Source organism: Vicugna pacos, chromosome 19 (assembly GCF_048564905.1).
Source record: "Vicugna pacos chromosome 19, VicPac4, whole genome shotgun sequence".
In the NCBI taxonomy this organism is placed as follows: Eukaryota; Metazoa; Chordata; class Mammalia; order Artiodactyla; family Camelidae; genus Vicugna; species Vicugna pacos.
Window position 1 is genome coordinate 14,287,569 of NC_133005.1, and position 23,843 is coordinate 14,311,411.

At 39.2% G+C, this 23,843-nt stretch overlaps 1 long non-coding RNA gene across 1 annotated transcript; it reads left to right on the forward strand.

The window, feature by feature from the left end:
• Positions 1–830: 830 nt before the first annotated feature.
• LOC140687242 (uncharacterized) lies at positions 831–18,670 on the forward strand. Its single transcript, XR_012061417.1, has 5 exons — positions 831–1,071; positions 2,049–2,192; positions 15,903–16,186; positions 17,360–17,473; positions 18,078–18,670. It is a non-coding gene; the product is annotated as an uncharacterized lncRNA (long non-coding RNA).
• The last annotated feature ends 5,173 nt before the right edge of the window (positions 18,671–23,843 follow it).

Here is a 23,843-nt window from a genome sequence, read left to right on the forward strand (position 1 = left end):
TCTCACCCAGAGATGTTTGCAGGGTTTTTATTGTTTGTTTGTTTGTTTAATTTCCATCCATCAGAACATTGGGGAGTGGGTCTCACCTTCAACTGCTGGTAAGAAAGGGAGGCAGCAGCCCACTTTCCAGTGAGTTGTATACTTTCAATCCAGCAGAATTCTGGGTAGTGCACTGGGAGGTAGATCCTAAAATAGCCACGACCTCTCTGAGTTGCAAGCTGTTACAATGAAATTCTGTTATACTGTGACAGAGTAACATCTGACTTATGGACAAGTTACTCTCAAAAGACAGTTTAATGTTGTTTCAAGTATATGAAATAAAGTAAACTTAGGGCATTGAAGTATTGATTTATAGGTGACTCCCTATGAAAAATATAAGACTAAATAAAAATTAAAATGTCACGATGGGGGATTGTAAAATACTTTAACATAATTTAGTTCTTTAACTTGGATGAATGTCAACTCTATGCTTTCCATGAGTTTATTTAGCAAACGGGAAGAATGATCCCACACAAAGAACAGCTATAGTTCTTTCCTTATCTGCCCCCTAAATTATTCCCCAACCTAAATCGGAAGCTGTCACTGGGATAAAGGTCTGGGGCATCTATGAGGGATTTTCTTGAACCCGAACTGCTTAGCAAGACGGGGTCACCTTCAATGAGTTTCCCCCTGTGGTTCCTTTTTACAGGTAGAATCAGTTTACGTAGGAGTTTAGGCAGTTTGCCCGAATTCTGTTTTGGAATTCCCAATGGCTGTAAGGTCACAAATGGAACAGGGTTCCTTCTTTGACAAAGGATGGACAGAGGTAATTGGAATACCACTGAGGGCAGCATTCACTCAAATGCTGAAATGCTGGTCTACCAGCTGCCTTCTCTGTTGGGTGTCACCCTGTAGGTTGGTTTCCCTTGGGCTTTTTGGCTCTTTTGTTTTGCTGCCAGTAGATGTAACTGGTGCCCAGGTTCTTGTCCCATTCCAGAAAGAATGGGACAAGATGCAGAAGTTAAGAAAGTAAAGCAAGGATTTATTAAGGGATGGATGGCACACTCTCAAGGGGAGAACGGGCAGGCTCAGGTGAGCGGCTATCCTGAGTTTTTTGGCAAGTTAGTTACACAGAGCGTAAAAATGAATGGGCAGAATACTCATTGGGGAGGGAAGGATTTGGGGTCATGTTCTCTGATTTTCATTCTAACTTCACATTTCCAAAGGGAGTTAGGGTGTTCTTATCTAGTCTGGATGGGAAGTGTCATGGTGTCAGTGAATGATGTGTACTTCATATCTGCAAGGCTAATTTTATTGAAATGAGGGCATAATAAATAAAAGATTATATTGGGACACTGGAGTTTCCTGCCTTTTCTCACCTTTCCTTGTTAGCCTCCAGGCCTCATCACCTCAAAAGGCATGATCACTTATCAGCCCAGAGGTTCCTGCTTTTTCTTCTTTGCCCAGGGACCCCTGGTGCTTACATGGCATGATGTATAGTTTCTATATTTGGCCAGTGCCCCTCCTTCCTGCCAAATTCCTGCCAATTGGTCTGCATCACCCTTTCTCTGCTTGTATCTAGCTATCTGCCCACTCTAACAGTTTCACCCTCTTGATTAACACTGCATTGCTCTCTACTCAGCTCTACTGTGTGAAGACTGAGGTTATTTGCTATATATGTGACACGTTCTTGGTGATTAACCAATGACCTCCTTTTAAACAGCCCTGTTGGAGTGTCCTTGGTCTCTCTGTGCAAAGAAGCCCTTTCAAAGCTACTGTCAGTTACCTGGGTTTGCCCTGCTTTTAGAGGGGTCATAGCTCTAAGATGGCCTTCTCCAATCTGAGAGCAAACCATTAATGGTTCCAGTGGGGAACCTGAGCACAAACCAAGGCCAGCCCAGTGCTTGCCAGGGCTCATGGGAAGGATGCCATTCCCTGTCTGATGCAATCCTAGGTGGCTCATTTCAGATTGGACTGCTCAGAATACAGACATAAATTTTTTCCCTAGGAGAACAATATCAGATTTACTAAAAACTAACTGTATTCTATTTTCATCCTGGTATTTCCAGCCTGGCACTATTTCTGGGCTCAAGGATTCTGCTGACCTGGTTGGGTCTTGAGAAGGACATTGCTGGGATCCAGCAAGGCTCTGCTTGCCTATGCTCTGGACTTTAACATTTCTTCCTCCACGTGCTGCTGCCAGGATGAACCAGGTATGGTCAACTGAGAGCAGGAAGACTGGGCATTGGTGCTGATGGAGCTGACACTATGTGAACAATGTGAAGTTCAATGCAAAACATCTAGTGCACGTGTATCTCTTATCTCTTATTCTTTAATCAGGAACTTGGAGGTTTTGGGGAGTAGGAACAGGACACTGGCACCAATAGCCCCTGTGACCAGGGAAGGTGTTATCTGAGGAGACCTTGAATGAGGGCTCAAGTTCAGTATCACAAGTTGACTGGAGGGCATAGGTCACAGCCAGTAGGAGAATCTTCAAAAAAGGGACTAAGAAATAAAACACTAGTTTCCTTTCCCCTGCTGCCTCTCTAAACATGTCTGCATCTGATTGGTAATTGAGTCTGGGAGTTTTGCTTACCTATTTGCCTGCGTCCTCATCAAAAGCTTCAAGGGCAGTCACCCTAAATGTGCCTCCATGGCATATTGATTGTCTTGAGTTAAAGTCACTTAAGAAATGGCCAAGAAAAGAGGGAGACTCTGCCCCTCCTCTCTGTCTCCCAAAACGTAGGAAATAAATCTCCCATGTGAAAAGTACACTCCTTACATCTGGAGGTAGAAAGATACCCTTATTACCAAAGATAGGGCATCCAGAACTGAGAAACCTGTGTCAACAAACCTTGTTACTTCTTTAATTTACTATCCCCAAACCCAAACTCTGTTTAGATTCTTCACTAATTGGGAACCTAAAGCCTAAGTTATTTTCGTCGTCCTGTCAATTCCTCACAAATGTATTTTTTTTTCTTTATCTAAAAAGTAAAAAAAGCTGCCGCTTTGGTCACTTCTTAGGTCCCATTTCTGTGTGCCCTCCATGCACACAATTAAACTTTGTTTCTTTTTCTCCTGTTAATCCGTCTTGTGTCAGTTTTATTATCAATTCAGCCACAAGAACTCAAGAAGGGAAGAGGGGGAAATCTCCTCACCCCTAATAGCAGGACCATCGTTGTGTGGTTGTTTTGGTTAAATGCATAGTCCCAAAGCAAAGTCACTTGCTATGAAGCAGATAAATATTGGAAATTTCCATTAGAAAAAGTATGAAATCCAATCAGTACAAGATTAGAGATTAAGATTAAGGTAAGATTGTGGGCTGTGATTCTGGAAATAAGGAAGGATTTTGACTCATGGGGCACTGTGCTGATACTCCACATCGTACCAGGGGCAGGTGAGATTCTTGTGAATAATTCCCAGTGTCTACAAGATGGGCTATAAAAATCACTATGAATACGAACAGCTTTGGGAGTCAGAAACTCTGATCATGTGCCAAGGCTCTCCACAGGCAGGAAAAAATGTAATCATTTTGTGAGAATGAAGTTGAAGATGCAGAATAAAATAAGAAACCTTGATCTTGAGATGAACGGATGCCCTACATCTTGAGGCTTCACTAATTAAATGAAGAGTCCTTTTGGCTCTGTCTTTTTAGGTAAAGGCAAAACTGGCGCTGATAGTCTTCTGAATCTCCTTTCAAAGTTGAGAAAATATGTAGCTCATTCTTTGCTACTGATGTCTTGATGGGCCAAAAGGATGCTGCAAGAGAAGATTTTAGTATACTTCTCATTGTTTTTTTATCTGATTCATTAAACTAAGTATTTAAATTAGTGCCACACCTAACACTGATGAAGTCAATGAGTAAGACTGTGTCCTATAGGAAAATCAAGGCACAGGAAGCATTTCCTTAGCCTTTTCTAAAGTCAGGAAGGTTTCAAAGACCATCTACCCACTGGTCCACATGGTTGATTTTGTTGAGTCACTGAAGCTGGAAGGAGGACCTTTTGCTTCCTTCTTTTCCCCAGTTCTCCTGCTTACTGAACCTTAGAGGAAGTTAGGGAAAAGTGATATTTTGATGTTCTACCCCTTGTGATGATAAAGTCCAGAATTTTCAAAAAGCTGAAGAAATATCTGTTGGAAGAGACAGTAAGCATGACAAAATCCAAATGTCTTGATACAGATGGAGAATGCATGATGCAAAAAAAAACTGGAAAATATTTGTGAAGTCCTGAGATTGAAGAGTTACAAGATATTTTATTCTGACCTAAATGTCAAGATATGTGAGACATATTTATATATATACATAAGTACATAAATACAAATGCAAATGTGAATGTAAATAAATATACCTAATATTGACTGGAATTTTCCCTGATCAGCCAAAATTATAATTACCAAAGTTGAGAAGGACAAGTAAAAGGCAGTACTCCATTGTCTTTCTGTTTTGTTTTGTGTTTTTTCAGTACTCGGCTTATGACAGAAGGATTTTTCTTCTCATCTTGGTTTGGGTTTCCTTTGAGGCAGATTCTGAATGGGAGTGATTTTCTGGGGATGTGATTCAAGGAAATCCCCATAGAAGAGTGAGGGAGTGAGAAAAGGAAGGACACTCAATAAAGAGCATGTTATGGAGCCAGCTGTTATTGAGAACAATTGAGTTTCAGCCTTGCTGCGGAATACTAGGAGACAGTGTAGAACATATTGCAGAGTTGTCCCGTCAGAGGGATGTGGAAGCTGGGCTATTTGTATACCAACTGTATCCCTCATTTCTCAGTGATGTCAGTTCCTGAGTATGAGGCTGAAGCCCTCAAGTGAGAGTCACAGCTGCATTCAATAGGAGGCTGTGGGTTTGTACTGGAATGGTGTTGGATGAGGGGACGAGTCTGGGGCACTTACAGCATTAGCTATAACTCATCTACCATGGCCAAGAGGAGAGGAGTCATCTCCTGAGCTCTAAGGCCAAATTTCGTGGCCCCTAAGAGAAGACTTATAAAGAATCATGATTAATAGTGGCCATTTAAAATAAAAGGAAAGAGGTTTTTTTTTTTTAAATGTTTTCCCACCCTCCAAAAGCCTACTCCATGAGGACAGTAATTTTTGATTGCTTAGTTTCATTTCCTGCATTTCTAACACAAGACCTTTGCCTGGTAAACATTTAGTAAATGTCTGTTGAATGAATGAATATATACTCCCCAGTGCATTAATATTGTACTAACTGTGTGTAGAAACATACAAATCAACTAAAATGTAAATATAAGTATTAAAGATAAAAGGTGTGCCATGTATCTTTGCATCTAGTATTTCTGTCTCTAAGCCCATAAAATTTTCTTCCATGTTTTCTAGTCACTAGTTAACTGACCTTGCTTCTGTTCCATGGATTTCCCCACCTCCTTTCTGCCTCACCATTTTGCTCTTTCTTTGTCCTCTGCCTGGTCTGACTTTCCCAAAGATCTTGGCAAAGCCCACCCTTTCTCCATTTTCTAGCTTAGCTCAAATATGCCTTCTAATAGAATCACCAGACCCACATTCTGTCCCGTTGTCCTGTTTTACATATTTACTCCACAGTAATCCCAATATTTCCTATTTCTGAATTTCATTTGGGTCACCTCTGCTGCTTTTTTGAGAAGGAAAGTTCAACAGAGGAGGCACTTTTTCTGTCTTGTTCCCACTGTCTCCGCTATGTGTAGACTAGCGCCTGGGGCAGAAAACAGGTCTTGGTTTAAATACGCAGAGACGAAGACTTCAGCTCAAGTAATTTCTTTAGCTGTATTGCAGTAAACACTGGTAAGGGATTGGTAAATACAGAGAGCAAAGAGGAGGTAGCCAATTAAAAAAGCTGTGTTGTTGAGTAGGTTACCACAGATACAATGGAGCTTAAAGCCACTGGAAACCTTCTGAGAGACTGTGTAGAGCCCACCCTGGAATTATTCCACAGAGGATGAAGAGAAGCTGGCACTTTTATCTACATGTCCTCTTCTCTCATTGGTTGATGTTTCTTCTGGGGAACATTAACTCCTCAGCACTTCTGGTCTATCCTTCACTCTATGCCAGCTGCAGGAGAGAGCCCTTAGGCAGAGGGTCCCAGATGTTTAAGTGGGAAATGTTTAATGAATCTGTGGATAACCTCCTGGAAGGCCAAAGAGATATGGCACTGACATATCAACTAGAGTCGTTTTTGAGTAAATTCTAAATGAATAAATAAATCATCCATCTGAAATAAAAATAAAATGAGTGTTATATGAAGGCAACGTAGAACGCTTTATGTTAATATATAATGTATCCCTAAAATTACAGGCCAAGTGCTGTAAAGGAAAATGTTTATTTGCAGGAAAGCCCTAGAGAAAGTAAACAGTTAAGGTTGAGAGTGCGGTAATTTTTCAGATCTGTTTCACAAAAAAGAAAATTACTCACTAACAGATTTGAATGTAGCTTTTAGAGTCTTCTTCAGTGGGGGTGTTTGCATATATAAAAAAATGAGAGCTAAGGTTATTTGATATTTTATTGTTCATTTAGGAGCAATGTTTTGTTCTGTAGTTTCGTTTTCTGAAATTACTTCTGAGACAATAACTCTATTTCAGACAGCCTCAGCTTGTTTCTTACTCAGAGCATCTTGCAGTGCCTGCTTTTTGTTCTAGGCCTTGCAGGAATATCTGAGCAAAGGAAATAACACCCAGTCTGATGCACGAACCAGTGGCAGCACCAAGAAATGGTCTGTAGGGGCTTTATGCCCCTGATTATTCTATTACCTCCAAAGGTACTCCTAAAAAATTACCCACTCTCCAGTAAGAATAGCGCATGTGACCACAGTTCAACACCAGCCCACTGCTGCTTCTCCAGCCAGAGTGTGGTTCCTAAATCCCCATCACACAGAAACTCTGGGACCACTGCTTTTCCAGATCTATTCTCTGTAGTTCCAACATAAACTCTGGGATCTACAGCAGCTGTCTTGCAATGCTCCCGCCTTGGGGAGAATAATCAGCCTATCTCAGTAGTGGAGCAGACATGATTCCTGAAGTTGTCAATGGCAGATCTTGACATGGGTGCCCCAGAGTTTGAAGTTGTGTTTGAATGTAGGCATTAGTGCCCCCCTGTGGTCCAGAGTTGTTTTTTTTTTTGTAATTTATGAAGTTTATTTTTTCACTTATAGCCACTGTTACATTAGAATATAGATTTTAAATAAAAATTTCCTTTTAAGAACACCATTTAACTCCATCTGAAAGGTAATTATCATTTTTATTGAATTATAGTCAGTTTACAATGTTGTGACAATTTTTGGTGTACAGCACAATTTTTCAGTTATACATGAACATAAATATATTCATTTTCATATTGTTTTTCACCATGAGCTACTACAAGATCTTGTATATATTTCCCTGTGCTATACAGCATAAATGTGTTTATCTATTCTATATATACCTGTCAGTATCTGCAAATCTTGAACTCCCAGTCTGTCCTTTTCCACCCTGCTCCCCAGTCTATGTCTGTTATATTTAAGTTCATTTGTCTTCTTCTTTTTTTTTTTTAGATTCCACATATGGATGATATCATATGGTATTTTTCTTTCTCTTTCTGGCTTATTTCACTTAGAATGACATTCTCCAGGGACATCCATGTTGCTGCAAATAGCATGTTGTTTTTTATGGCTGAATAATATTCCATTGTATAAATATATCAAAACTTCTTTAGAGATTTCTAAATGCAGAAAGCCCACTGAAATGGGTCCTATGAGACCTGGTAACAAATCCAGTAGTTTGCTTTTTTTAATTTTTTTAAATTTTTGTAATAATTTTAAGTTTACAGAAACAAGAATGGTACAAAGAGATGTTATGTACTCTTTACCTAAATTCATCAATTTTTAATATTTTGCCACATCTATTTTATCATTCTCTTTCTCTCTCTCTCTCTCTTTTTATTTTGAACTGTTACACAGTATGTTGGTTACAATATACTCCTATTTTCCCTGGTACTTAAATATACATTTTCTAAAATCAAGGATTGTTTCTAATGTAGCTACTAAACAGTTATCAAAACCAAGATATTTAACATTAGATATAATACTTCCATATGATCTAGAGACCATATCCAATTTCAGCAGTTCTCCTAATTATATCATTCATGAAACATTTAAATTTTATAAGATCTAGCTAGGCAGTTATGTACAGTTTTTAGTTTTATTTTTTTTTAGATCTTAATCTGAATCAGCTGCTCAGTCTTTCTGTGCCTTTTGTAACATTGACTTTTTTGAAAAATACAGGCAACTTAAGTTATTTTGATTATTGGTTATAAGGTGTGGTTGTGTGTATGATTACCACTCCAGAGAGACTTAAGAGAAAGAAAGAAAACACAAAGATCAGGTCTATAATTGGACCAGAGAAATAGTCGAAGATCCTTGACAGATCGTGTAATAACGTAACAATGCAAGTTCCAGTAAAAAATTAATATTCATCCAAAGTGAAGATCCTCTCAACAGATGGGATGTTTCAATCCATTGCTGTATCCTCCAAAGTCGTCACCATCACTTTTCTTAGATGTACGTGTAGTCCCGTCTTACCATCTTTGACGGAAATTACGTCTTGTCTCCATGAACCACATTTCTCAAAACGCACCTCTCAACAGGAATGAAGTATGAGCATCTCCCACACGTTCAGCGTGTTATTTTACGGTGTAGCTAATAGTTCCCCTCCCCCTCAGCTCATGTGAAAGTATAAGGTCCCCAGTATGCAATTATTCAAATCTAATACTTTTGTTGTTGTTGTTTTCTTTGTGTGTGTGTGTGTGTGTATGTTTAAGTTAACACAGCTCTGTTCTCTATTAGAAGTTATCAACCTGGCTTCAACCTCATGTAAGAGCAAAGGCATCAAGGAACATAAAAGACTTATACAATGAAATGTTGGTACCCTAAATTGAGTTGTTTCAACAAAATTTCATCTAGAGTTCCAAAATGTTCCAGCACAGTGCTAGGTACTGGGGCTTCATAATAAGCAGATATTTTTCCTGAACTCTGGGAGTTTAAAGTCAAGTGGGAGAAAAATAAAATTAATTATGCAATTATAGTTGATAAATACTATTAGGCAAATGCACCATGATGGTGAAGTACGTAAGTAGGTATATGATCCGAATGTGGGAACCAGGAAGTCTTTTCATAGAAGGAAATTTCTTCTACATTGGAACCATGAAGATATGCAGTAAATAACCAAACCAGGAGGGATGGTGAGGAAAAAAGTGACTCAGATAAAAAGTACAATTTGTGCAAAAGTCCAGAGGAGAAAAGAGGCTGGAAAAATCAGAGGAATTGAAAGGTTTGCAATGTATCAGTCAGTTATTTCTATAAAAATGCTGTATAACAAGCTACTCCAAAATTCAGTGACTTTCTACCATAAACATTTACTCTCATACTTATGAATCAGTAGACTGATTATGGTTTGGCTGACTTATGATAAGTTCAGAAAGGTAGCTCAATTTCAAGCTGTCCTTGCAAGATGTGGATTAGATTCAGATATTTTTCACTGCATTTTAGATGTGGATTAGATTCAGATATTCCTTAATGTGTTCATTCTGAGGATTATGTGGAAAGAGAAGCAACTACCCAGGCATGTTCTTCTCATGACAGATCACTCGAACAAAAAGTCAAGTCAAACTGCTGAAGCATATTTAACGTCCTTGCTTGTGTTATGAGTACTAACATCCCATTAGCCAAAGCAAGTTACAAGGCAGACCCCAGAGGAATTGGGATGGGGGAGTATATTCTGCCCTCACTGGACGGGGATATGTGGATATTTACTGAACAAAAACCTATGCTATCATATATTATATATCTAGATTCTATAGACTATAAAGAACTGGAGATATAGGAAGGGCCATATGAGCCACTTAAAAGTTCGGACTTCACCCAGGTACGATTTTTAACTGGGAGAGCCAGTCATATTTGTATTTTAATGTGCTCACATTGGTTGTAGTTGGGATAACAGTCTAGAACATAACAAGACTGATGCCAAGGCAAATGTAAGGAAGCTACTGTGGGGATGAAATCACTTTTGATGTCTTCTTCAATAAACTAAGAAAATACATAAGCTACAGAGACATCCTGGTCTTTATTATTATTATTATTATTATTATTATTATTATTATTATTATTTTACTTCTTCAGTTTAACAAACTAAAAGAGAAACCAGGATTGGTAGAAAATTCAGAAGCTGAATGCATTGATTTGAAATTGGTGATAGAAAATGCATCAAATTAGCCTAGATACTCTGACTTTAACTATTTTTTGTTGTTTTGTAAGTACTATTTTGCTCTACAAAACTCTTGCTCTATTATTTTAAACGTGGAGCCTTCAGAATTGTGTCTTACAGGACGTTACTATTCAATGTATGGTCGCTAGATGAGAAGCATCAGTATCACTTGGAAGCTTTCCAAATGCTCAGAATCTTGGACCCAAAGGTAGACCTATGGAGTTAGAAACTACTAGCATTTTAATGAGATCCCTGGGTGATTCTTATGCTCACTAAAGTCCAAGAAGTACTGTTATAAGATATCTAAAGAGGACATACAAATTAGAAAAAAAAAAAAGGCAGCTTCATTACTCAGGCAATGCTGCACATTTGCTGTGATCTGCAGAATGGTGAATACAGAGCTGTATTATTCTAGCCTCCTACACCCAGGCGAGCTTACAGTCTGAAAGTCACACAGAAGATGCCTACCTCAATATTGCAGTATGTGATAAGAGTGTTAAGATAAAGTGCTAAGTCATTAGCAATAACCTGTTTTACTTCAGGTGAATGAGGAAAGCTGAGTTGAAGGTGTGACATGCGGACTAGAGTTTGAAGTATTTCTGGGATTGCGGAAGACACTTAAGAAGTGAGAAGCCATTTCAGGAGGGAGGTAGTTCAGTGTAGAGAGGTGGGAGAAGGCAGGGCTTATCCAAAAATGGCTCAGCCACAGGACTACCTGGACCAGTGGAGTGTGACAGGAAGCAGGATTTGGAGCAAGCTTCGAAACTTGTTTAAAATGGTGCAGAAGGAAAACTGAAGTTGAAATTAAAGATGGGAAGAGGGCATAGAAAGTGGTTTGAGCTAGGGAAAACAATGGTATTCTGCACAAAGTGGTGGTCAGAACACAGGCTCTGGAGTCAGGGGAACGGGAGAGAACCACATCCTCTGTTACTCAAGCCCTGCAACCTTTGGCAAGTCATCGCGTTCTTTCTAAGCCTCAGTTTCTTCATCGGTAAAATGGGGGTGATTATCCATACAGTGTAGTGGTTTCTTATGGTCATGGTTTCCAACACCTGTCACCTCCTGCCTTCCACGTCTTTTTAATGACCCACAGTGACACTGCTACTTAGTCACATGACTTTCAAATGGAATCTAGGCAGAATCTAGCTAAATTGTTGAACACTGGGGCTTTCCTCTTTCATCGCTGTCCTCGGCCTCCCATGATGTGGAGAAGCCCACCGGGGTGATGCCCAGGTGAGAGGTCACATGGAGGGGGAGGTCTAGCTGCTCCAGTCTTCCCGGCTGCATGAGTGAGCCCAGGTGGGAGTAACAGAAAAACCACCCAGTCAACCCACAGGATTATAGGAATGAGTAAATCCTTACCATTTTTGTTGTTTTATACATCTCCTCCAGTACAACCAAGAATATTTTCCATTTTTCACCTTTCCATTACAAGATTACATTTACTGAACTATCAGTTTCCAGACATGATATTGAATGTGAAGAATATCCCCATTAACAATAAAATAAGATTTAATAAACTGTGTCTCCAAACTCAAATGCTTACACTTACACCCTAGTGAAACATTCAAATAATCAGCAATCAAAATTCAGTTTGAGTCAATCCCTAGGAGTGAAATAGCTGAATCCTATAGTAGGTGTATGTTTAACTTTTTAAGAAACTTCCAAACAGCTTTAAAATAGATATATCATTATATCTCATATTGATTTAAATTTTCCCAAAAGACCAATGAGCATCTTTTCATGTCCTTATTTGTTATCCTTGTATCTTATTTTGTGAACTGTCCATTCAAATCATTTTCCCATTTCTTTATTAGGTTGCTTATTTTTCTGAGTTTTAAGGATCCTTTACGTATTCTGGATATACATTCTTTTTCAGATGCCCTGCAATTATTTCTTCTTTATCTATGACTTGTCTTTTCATTATCCTAACTCGTACATGAATGTTCACAGCAGTTTCATTTGTAACTAAAAAGTCAAACAGCCAAAAACTAGAAACAATACAAATGTAAAAGGACAAATAAATGGGTAAAAGGACAAAAAAAAATGTAGCACATGCATACAGTGGAATACTACCTAACAACAAAAAGAAATGAACTTGTTTTGCGTCTGTGTGAGAAGAGAGTCCTCATTGCTGTAAACCGCTAAGGGCTAGGGTATTCTGTTACTTAGCAAGATAAATGGAACATATCCCACAGGTTGTTACGTACATTATCTCATTTCATCTTCATAATATCTTAATGAGATACATACTTACTCATGGGGACAACTAAATATTAGATACCATATTTTAATTTTGAGCAGTTTTTAAAAAAGACAGAAGCATAATTTTTACACTCTATCTGCTCTTCTACAATTTGCTTTTCTTCTTTTCTCTTCTTTTTTAATTTGACAATATATCTCTTGAGAATTTTTCCTTGTCAGCACACAGAGCCCTTCCTCATTCTTTGTAATTATCTAGTATTCTACTGAATGGATGTTTCACAATTTATGTAGCCATTCCCTAGCCTATGGCCTTTAGGTTGCTTCTCATTTTTTAAACTATTACAGATCATTTTATAATGAGTATATATTGATACATATATATCAGTGCACATTTGTGAGTATAATTGTGGCATAAATTCATAGAAGTAAAAATCCTATTTTAAGGTGTATGTACATTTTATTCTGTGATAGATTTTTATCACATTGCTATTCAATGAAGTTGCAAAAATTTATACTCTCATCAAGAGTATATGAGACTGTTTTCTTAAATATTGTTAATAATATTATAAATTATTACCTACTTTGGTAGCTTCCAATCTGATAAGTGAAAACTGTCACAATTTTGTTTCAATGTACCTTTTCTTAATGAAAATGATGTTTTGCAACTTTTTACATGTCTATCAAGCACTTAAAGTTCTGTTTCTGGTTAAATATGCTGTACATGTTTCTATTATAATTCTGGTCATTTATAACTGATGAAAGAGTACATTATAAATTAAGAAAATTACCCTTTTTCTTATTTGCTAAGAATATTTTTTCTAGGTTTATCATTTCTCTCTTGATCTTTGTTTACAGTATGGGACTTCTGCATTAAAATAGTCAAATTTATCAGGCATCAGTATTTCCCTTGCATACTTTTAAAGGTTAGCTTTGTTTAAATACTTAAATCTTTCCTCCATCTGGATTTTTCTTTTTGATGCAACTATTTAGATATAGTAAATAATTTAGATACACTAAATAAGGTTTTTCAAATATCTACTTTGTCTCAATTTTATGCATTAAAAAATCCATTAATTCACATTGATTTAAAATCTTGCTCCTTTGGAATACTGTACTTAAACCCATTTTTGGACTCCTTTATCTTCCATTATTTTTTCTTCTAATCGTAATCCTGTACCAAACTGGTTTAATAGCTGTAACATCATAAAATCTGGTGGACTTAGGCCCCTTATTACTCATTTTTTCCTCAGAATTATATTTATTATTCTCACATGTTTGTATTTGTATATAAGAAGACTAATCTACTGCAAAAAAAGGTACATTTTTACAGAAATTATAGGTCATTTTAGGAGAAATTGAATGACATCACAAAATTGCCATCCTCCAGCACCAGAATCTGGAAGTCTTTTTCATGTCTTCCAGTGGTGGCCAGTATTAATCCTTTAAAGACATGTTTGGTTTATTCAGAAATGGGAAAAGTCTTAAAGAGTCAGCTAAGGTTAATAATGAGGGATGATATTGGTTAACCAGACTGTGACTGAATGAACCTGTTCTTCTTGAATCTCTTTAAAACTAGTTCAGAGAATTTTTCCACAAGAGTCACCCCAAGTATATTTGAGCAACTCCCTTGCAACAGAGTATACTTATAGCCTGTCAGGGTGACTCCATTGAAGGCATGATACTCAGTTGCTCATGTATATTTTAGTATATTCACTTAACAAACATTAAAATAATAAAAACAATGCAACTGAATAAAAAGTGCTCAATATGTTAAGTAAACACTGAAAACAAAGTTTACATTCATCATTATCACTGTTCTTTAAGACTTAGCATGCTCATGACAAAAATGCAAAAATGAGCCTCCAACAAAATGAAGGGATTAGAGAAGACTTACTTTTCTTCTTGAAAAATTTGATTAATGTTGTTATAACAGTATTTATATAACAAATCAAATTAAGAACTTAATTACTTTTAGTCATAGCTCCTGAAGAAAAATCCCAAGGGGAATGTAAAGCAGAGATATGATAAGGATGTTATTCTGGCCCATGTGTGGAGCGGCATTGTAATATAACAGCACAAAAACAGAACCTGGAGTCTGAAAATGTGGGACTAATCTGCCTCTCAAAATTCCTTATACAGAAGATGAGATGTTTAAAACCTACTTCATAGTGTTTTCAGAACCTTGCTCCTCAAAGTGTGGTCCTTGGACCAGCAGTGTCAGCATCACCTAGAGCTTATTAGAAATGCAGAATTTCAGTTCCCAAGCCAGTCCTCCAGAATTTGAGTATCTGAGGATGGAGCCTAGCAATCTGGGTTTTCACCAGTTTTCCAGGTGACTCTTATGTGGGCTCAAGTTGGAGCAGCACTGCTTCAGAGAACTAAAGGACTCAAACATAATTACAAAAACTGCTCTCCACAAATCCATTATCATTAAGTCAATCATATATAATGAAAGTTTAGTCATGCAGACTGGAGACCTGGGAACAATCAATGTTCTCCTAATTTTATAAAAATTTTCTCCATTGTTTTTTGTTTGTTTGTTTGTTTTTCTTCGTATTGTTTAAGCTTGGACAAGAACGTTAAACGTTCAGTGGATGAGGATACTGCTTTTTAATTTCATAAACATTTATTGAGTTCTGTCTGTGTCCCAGGCCTTGCTTTATATGCCAGAGGTTAAGCAGTGAAGATCTACATGGCTCCTTCCTTCAGGGAGGTTCTAGGCTACCAAGAAAGACAGGCAATAAGACAATCACACACAAAAAAAAGAAATTAAAAATAAACCAATCATAGCAGGGGTAGAGAGGGTTACAGAAGAGTTGTCACTAGTTATTGTGAAAGCATCTAACTTAGGGAATCTTACCTGTCAATCAGAGGATGGGCATTAGGGGGGACATAAACTTCCTGGATTATTTTTTACATTTCAGAGATACATGAATTCACATTTTCATTGTTCTGGACAAAGAATTTCAAATAATTCTTTGAAATCCAAATATTTAAAGACTCCTGCTGAGATCCACATTGTGGGCCAGTTCATTATCCCAATGTTTGAATCCATTATTTTCATTTAAAAGATCCTTTTCCCCTCCTATCCTTAGAATGCTTACTTTGGCCTGAATTACCCAAATATTAATTCAAAACCCTGTTGACTCTGCAGCATAGAGCTACCTCTTCATCCTTCTTCTATGAAAAATTGAAGGTAAATTCTCTCCAGACGTGGGCTCAGTCAGGTACACAGCTGCACTGCTTTATTACCAGGTATGGATGGAGATGAAATGTCCTAAGATGAGCTCTTAAAAGAACCTTCCCTGACATTTGTTCAACATTTAATTCACAGTTCTTGGAGATGAATGAGCAGTTCTGGGAGGTGTAAGCTTAAAACTCTGCCAGTTGATTAAAATCTGTGCTCAAATCCAGACCAATTAATAACACGAGTCCCCACGGGGTTAATATTAAGAGTGACTGTGACTGTGTTTTTTATCTTCATTTCAGGGTTCCTGCAAGTGGATTAATCAGCCTCTGTGTATTCATTCTACCACCAGAGCAACAATTCATTTTGATTATTATGTTACAAATACCAGCGACATTCAATAGACCTTGCAGAGAAATTTTTATGAGTTTGGGCAAATATCCACTGAAGCATATGAGGCAGAACTGATAATACTAGCAGCTGAAGGTTCTGGAACTCGCAGAGCCCCTCAACAACATGGGCTGAATTGGAATGTCAACCTGGTGATTTAGTTCACTCTCATTTCCTAGATCATTCCAGAGTTAAGGTAAGTATAGTACATGTGTTTAAAGTATCAACACCCATATATTTTTATGCAGCCCAAGGTGCTTAAAGAGTGAATTTCAAAGAGCCTTTCACTTAACTCCTAAATGCCAACAGTAAAATAGTAAATGAAATTTAACCCCAACTCACTTCAAATGCCAGGGAACTTTTAATAATCTCAAACAGGCAATAAACCTTTATTTTTCATCTTCTCACAAAAATCATACTCCCGTCTCAATAGGCCCTCAGTCCTCCACAGTTGCTTGCGGGTTAGGCCAGATTTAAGTGGAGTCTCAGTAGGTGGTTTTGTCCTTGTCTCAGTCAACTCCAGAGTCATCTCAATTTTTAATGCATCCTTTCTGTGTTTCAAATGGAAAATTCAAGGGCAGTGGCCTTTGCGTGAGGTCTGATCTGGACACCCCTGGTTTCCCCCTGTAAGCCCAGAATAATCAGGCCACTGGTTCTCCCTTCCTCCCCATGCCGTTTTCTCACCACGTTAGCTTCTGGTGCTTCTAGGATGGAAAGGACAAAGATGAGGTACTGTTCTCTCTTTTTTAATGGCCTGTGATGGTTTCCTTAGCTGGTGTCATTCCTCCACGTTCCCCTGGTACCCTGTATTGTCTTCCTGCTCATCAACGTACCTGGACTTAAAGGAACATGGAAGCCAAACCAGGCCACTGCCTCCCGGATGCAGATACAGCAGGTCTTCCTCATGGCCCAGAGCTACACGCGAAGATCTTATTGCTGGTGGTGTTTCTCCTCTGGCTTCTTCCCTCCCTCCCACCGGCTTCTGAGAGGAATGCAAATGTCTTCAGCCCTCCAGTGAGAGGAAGGGGAATGAGGCAGAGAAGGACGGCTGTCATCTCACCTGGCTTCAGCACCTGTCCCAAGGCACCCTGATCTCTGGAGACTTAGCCCGGAAGCAGCTGCAGGCTCACAAAGAATCACCAAGACGGTGCCATCAGGAGTGCTAAGGGAAGACACACACTTTGGTGGCACATTTGTTTGTAGTTGGCTGGGTACCGTCACAGGCAAATCTGCTCGTTATCAGAATTACCCCAGTAACAAGTATTGCCAAGCAGTGCCCTTAGCCTGTAATTGGAAAATACATTTCTTTAAACAGATTTTTTTTAAGCATGTTATTCTATGAAGTTCACATAAGCATATTCTTTCTCAGCCAGTCTCCTTCCACTACGAAGGGCAAGCATGGCCTAAAAGAAGACAGCGACAAAGTCAAGCTCTCAAGGTGACAGAATGAAAACTAGATGTCAGGAGCCAAGGTCATCCACAGGTGAGATACTCACAGCTCACCTGTCCCGTAACTCAGCCAGAGGTCCCTGGCAGGCAGTCATGTTGTAGAACCATCATCCTGTCCTCCTTAAGTCAAATATCAAGAAAGAAAGTGTAAAGAGAGATTTAAAAAGTCAGGCCTTAGATGACAAGTGAGGCAAATCCTAAGAACTGGGGCACAAGGACTCCATGAGAATAATGCTCTCTCTCTCCTGTCCCTCCCTCCCTCCCTTCCTTCCTTCCCTGTAGCCCTGGGGAACCATATGGCTCACACATCTGTCCCACTAGTTAGGAGTCGCTGAACGTACATAAGAGACACTATGTATTTTTCAATGTGGCCTCTAAGCTGAGAGACTAGCCTCTAGCAGTCCATACCCAGGTGGACAGCTGTCTGGATTTCTTCCCACCCTGCCAGACTTTCATGGTATCTCTTACCCATGAGCTGAGGGAAAGCTGAGTCATGCAATTAAATCTTAAAGATGAGGAGGGGAGAAATGTTCAGGTGTGCTGACCTGTGTATCCCAAATGATTTTCTACAAATCTGAATCAAGATGTGTCCTTGTTAAAGAATCTGTTCTAATGTGTACTTTTTTTTCCATCGAAAGACTCACAGAGGTGTAAAGATCAACCCATTACATTATGCGTGGAACATATCACCTTTATTGAAATAGCATGATTACTCAAGCTTCGGAATGTGTGGTAATCTGGAGACAGATTATGTGGCGATATACAATGAGTTTCTACAACCTGGGAGGTGATTTGATTTCAAAAATGCCAAAGTTACCTGTTCTCAAGAAACTCTCTTTTCTGTGCCTGAAGTCTTGACCAGCTCCTTATTGAGTTTGGAGCCACTGTCATTGACAATGAAGGTGTCAGTCAAGGGTCATTGATGGCTGTCTCACGAAGGAAGAAACCATGAGTGATGCACGTGGGCTAATGGTCCAGGATAAAGCAGAGAACAAGGTCTCTGAAGGAAACGGACAGGTGTGTTTGGAGGAAGGTTTGCAAGGAGACAAGGAGACCTGAATGGGCCATCTGGGAGATCACCCTGGTGGTAAAGAGAGAGTGTGGCTACTAATACAGGACACTTTCTTTGCTTCAATTCCATGACCCCCATGCCCAACCGCCCCGTATCACTTATTGTCTGTTAGCTACTCTGCCTGATGCCCTCTAGAAACACATCGATAAATCACTGCCGATGTAATGTGGCTCATGTCTCAATTTCACAGCCTTTTTACTTTCCTTTCTATCTAAAATGTAAACTGAAATTCAATCTTTCCCCCCAAAGAGCTCAGAGCTGTAAGACGATGTTATACTAAGAGGTGGTAAATCAATCACTGCTGAAATGGAACCATCCTGAGCAGCATCAGCAGACGCTCTGTGCCTGAGTCATCACAACAAATGCTTGGAAGTCTGCATTAACTCTCTCTTTCCTTTTCCACATTTACATTTTAAGAAAGGATGGAAAGCTCTGGTCTGCTTTCCATTTTGACAATATAATATAAATAGAAGGAGTCCTGGAGACAAAGGTGAAAGCTGTTAAGCCACCGTGTTGATCTCCGCCTCTTTGCAGTTATGTGATTTTTGGGCGAGGCAACTAACTTCTCAAAGACTCAGTCTCCACACATTTAAAATGGATTTAATATTCTAAGGCTCCTAGTGTTGTGCTCACAATTTACTGAGATTAACTGTTTCAAAGCCACTATGGAAATGAAAGGCATCATTATTCCCCTCTTGGTTCCATCCTGCATGAAGCTAGGAAGCCCTGTCTGTGTGCCTCCTTGTCCCACCCTTCAGTCTAGCCTTGCAGCTTCAGGACATGTGGTCCAATACCACCTCCAGCACTTGCACTTCTTTGCACCAGGGCTTTCTCGGACTGATGGAATCTCTCTTGGCACGTGTGCAGGGCGTAGAATATGCTAGAAGCAATGCACCTGCTCCCACCAGAGCAGCCTTTAACGATGACTAATGGAAATCAGTGTGTAAATACACCAAGTGCCCTCAGATAGGGTCGTACATACTGGTTTTCAGAGTTTCCCAGGGAGTCAATCTCCAGTTGCTTACAGTGCAAGTTGATTGATAACTGATCCTTTGTCGGCTTTCTCATCTTCCCTGCCCCACCTCCCAGCATGTTTCCTGGAGCAATCTAAATGTTATCTTGGTCCTTGAATTCTTATCTCAGGGTCTGCTTCTTATAGAATGCATCCTAAACATTGCCCATATTAGGATTCCACAAATAGCCAAAGTGAGGAAGGTAAATGGTTCCACATTGACAGGCACAATATATCTTTCCATCCTTGGAAGTCCATTTGGTTATTGAATGCGTCAAGACACACTGCTATTCTTCAGCACCCAACTTAACCAAGCAGCCTTACTTGGCAAACAACACACACTCTGTTCTTTTTTTCCTACAAATCTCTGAGCTCTTAGGCATGATGTCCACACTATACCATTCTTAAAAAAAAAATTTTATTGAGCATCTGACATGAGGTGGTGGAGAGATGAATTAATTGGGAACCAGAACCCCTGGGTGTTAAATAAATAGTACATTCTCACAATAAAAGTTAAACAATAATACCTATGTCCAACACATTCTTACTCTGAAACAACCCAAACTGATGTGTTGAAGATGCTTTTTCTGCATTCTTGGGGAGCATAAAAAAAGCAGGGCTCTGAGGTCTCCAAATGCCTTTAATGGAGGTGATACCCAGTTAAAAAAAAAATCCAGTGTAGCTTTAAAGGAAGAACTCTCAGGCAGAAGATAGTACACAGTTTCAATATGCATGATAAGGAAGAGTTAGAGAAAAGTTGATAATGAAACCACATTACTCTCAGGAATACTCAGATCACCTTTGCCATGAATCTTTATTTTTGGGTGTCAGGAGCTTTCTCAACAGGAACACTGAGGAAAAAAAGAGTTTTGTATTTATGTCTATCCATTCAGTTAAATTGCTTTTCTTTTCATTCTTCCATCCATCCATCCAACCTTCGTGTCTTCTCTCCCCTCTTCTACTTTTTCTTCTTTCCATCCATTTCATCCTTCCCTTCAGTCTTCCCTCCACATCCAGGCTTTCTTCTTTCTTCCCTTCTTCCATTTATAAATACTGCTAAAGGTGACACTGACACATGATGATGAAATATCACACTCTGCAGTCAGGTTACCTGGTTCAATCCCAGGTCCAGTATTCCTTAGACATATGTCTTTGGACAATTGGCTTAAATTTCCCATACTTGAGGTTTCTAGCTTTTTTATTAACCTATAAACTGAAGTTAATAATAATTCTTACTACGCTGGCTTATTCTTAGGATTAAGTAAGTTATGCATATGATGCAAACAGTAAAACTGGCTTGTATTAAGTGTTATAAATACAAGTCATTATTATCAGTATACGTCAGGTATTGGGTTAAAGTATGCAAAGATAAAATTTTAAGACAAACCTTTGCTTATAAGGGGATTCTTATGTCTGGGGAGAGTTAATACAGCATCCAAAGATGAACAAGTAATTCAATCGGAGGCTTAGCTCACTGCGTTCATTTCCTAAAGCGTAGAGTTCAGCATTACCACCTCTGATGAATGGTGAAATATTCAAGGGTCTTGAGTTTCTGAAGCACTGCTGCACTCTTACGGCTCCCAACCTTTGCCCTATTTCAGTTCCATTCTATCAAGTGTGTTCATCTGAACCTTGATTTGTACACTGAGTTTCTTGCCAGCCCCTTGCAATACAATTTAACATGAAAGGCAATATAATATTCTTGTTGGGATAACAGCAGTTCAATAGAATGAACTGGAACCCTCGCCAGTGTGAGTGTGATTTAGGGCCCCTTGTTATGGGGAAGGTCTGCTTGTTCCTCCAGCTCTTTTGAGATGAGGGAGGCCTTTCAAATGGTGGCTGCAGTTCTGACACTCAGTTAACCCCTCTTGTCCTTTTGGTACCTTATTACGTGTTTGTTTTGTTTCATTTTGTTTTGTTTTGTTTTGTTTTTTAAGGCTCCATTACTTCAATACTCAGAGAACTTCAAACTAACACTTAAGAATTGTCAAGCTCAGTTTGAAATGCTAAGCAAATAATAGCTAAGATTTAATTTGAGCATCTGTTGAAACTTCTACCAGGATATTCAAACTTGATTATTCTCCCATGTCCAGAACAAGCACCAGATTTGAGTATACAGATAAGCTTACATCCAAAATCTTCATGATCAGTCAGAAAGTAAGTATCACCCTCAGCTAGAACCCCTTGAAATGATTATCAGGGGGTATTAGATAAGGGTATGATAGACCGTGCTGTGGTGACAAACAAATCCTGAAATCTCAGTTGTTTAGCATAATAAAAATTTATTTCTGGCTCATGCAAAATCTGAGGCTGGCTGATGGGGTCTTGCCTCCACCTTGTAATCCAGGGATCCAGGTTCCCTCATGTCGTATTTCCAATATCTTAAAATGTCGCTTCAAAGATTACTGAGAAGAGGTGAAGGGGAAGGAGAAGACACATCAGCATTTAACTGGTTCATCTGGGAGGTGGCATCCATCATTTCCACTTGGGATCCATTGACCAAAACTTGTCTCATGGCCCCTTGCTAATGGCAAGGACTGGGAAAGTCAAGCGAACACATGGAAGATTTGTGACACTTGAACAGTTAATTCCTAATTGGCATAGATCTAGACATTCTAAATCCACAAGAGAAGAGAGGTGCCAAATGGACAGATAATGGATGATGTGACTTGTTTTTAAATGGCAGTGGAACTCCGGGAGCAAGAGTTATAGAGAGGCTCAATCCAAAGCAGCCCAGCTACTAACACAACATTTCTTGAAAGTCTAATGGTTTAATTCTAAAATTAAACTTTTCATGTATTTAAAAATACAAAACTTCAGCTCTGTTCCACAAACACTGGGAAGATGACACAGGCTTATTCTTTGGCGATCTCTCAGCACACAGTGTGCCTTTCAAAGGATTTGCCTTCTTTGGTTTAAGAAGCATACTCAAAATGTTCAATAAATGATTAGTAAATGGTAGTGATGAAAGTTCACTTAAGATGCAAGGAAATGTCATTCTTAATTTAAAGACCCTGTATCATTGAGCATTTGTCTTGACCCCTTAAATGCCCTATTCTAAAGTGCAAGTTAATTGAAATCACAATGCTTTATACACTTTTAAATACACTCTTATTTGAATCCTCCTCAGTGTCTATTCACAAAGGGCAATGACCTCAGTACTTGGGAGTCTGTTCAAAGCCCATTCAATGTCCTAAAACTAAGGAAGGCCTTTTAGCAGTATTTCCTCTTCCCTCTCCAACTCCTTTCCCTCCCTTGCCAGAATTTTCCCTGAACAACAAAGACAGCCTTCAAACTAGTGAATCCTAGGGATACATTCTTGCCTTCAAAGGGAAAATAAAGGCAGAAACATCTTCTGGGAAGAGGAACAAGTTTGCCTAGTTTCTAGGTTTTGCTTGTTCTAGTTGCTGCAGGGCTACCTGCCCTCCTCACTATTTACTGGCCACTCTTTACCCTGGTGTGTGAATCCAGGTGGTTCTCCTGCATTCTGGACCTCTTGTTACCTGAAATCTGATGTCTGCTTGGTTTTGCAAATTTCTTTCCCTAGCTTCTACAACCCAAAGTGATAAAAGTGATTTAAAAAGAGTCAAGATGCCACATGTGAAATAATTACTTCACTAATCAAATATTCATTGTGACCTATTGTCTTGTAGGCACCATGGTAAGCAAGGTTAAGGTGATCAAGATCGGTCTTTGTTCACAGTGCAGCTGAATTTCTAGAAGCAGATGTAGGTAAACAAATTAACAAAAAATAAGATGATTCTGGATGACAACCAACACTACAAAGAAAAGGGAACTGAGTGATGTGATAGGGAGTGGTTATGGCCAAGGGTAACATGCGCAAAAATGATGGGAGAAGGACTCCCTGCCAGGGGAAAGGAGGCAGCTCTGAGGAGAAGGGTGGAGTAGCATGCCAGGCAAAAGGGCCAGAATGAGCTGGAAATGTCGGATGAAAAGGACAAAGATCCCCTTCTCCCTCCTCCCACATCCAATAAAGGAACACAGTGTTTCTTATTCTGATCTCCACTTCAATGCCCTGGATACTCTGTGAAAGCAAGGAAAAAAATTTCATATTGAATGTAATAACAGACCACCTTGGAGAAATCCTTCGTTCCTCTCTTTCCCGAATCAGCATCTCTCCATGGGGCTAAACAAAACACCTGCCTTGTTCTTGGGTCAAGCTGCTGTGACCTCATTGTCTCTATTTAGACCAATGGCTGATGACAGGTTGTAATAGAAACAACTGTTCACGTTCTGGCTGCCCTCGACCAGCCAGACAACATTCCCCTGACTGATTAAGTCACGAGGGGAAAATATTTC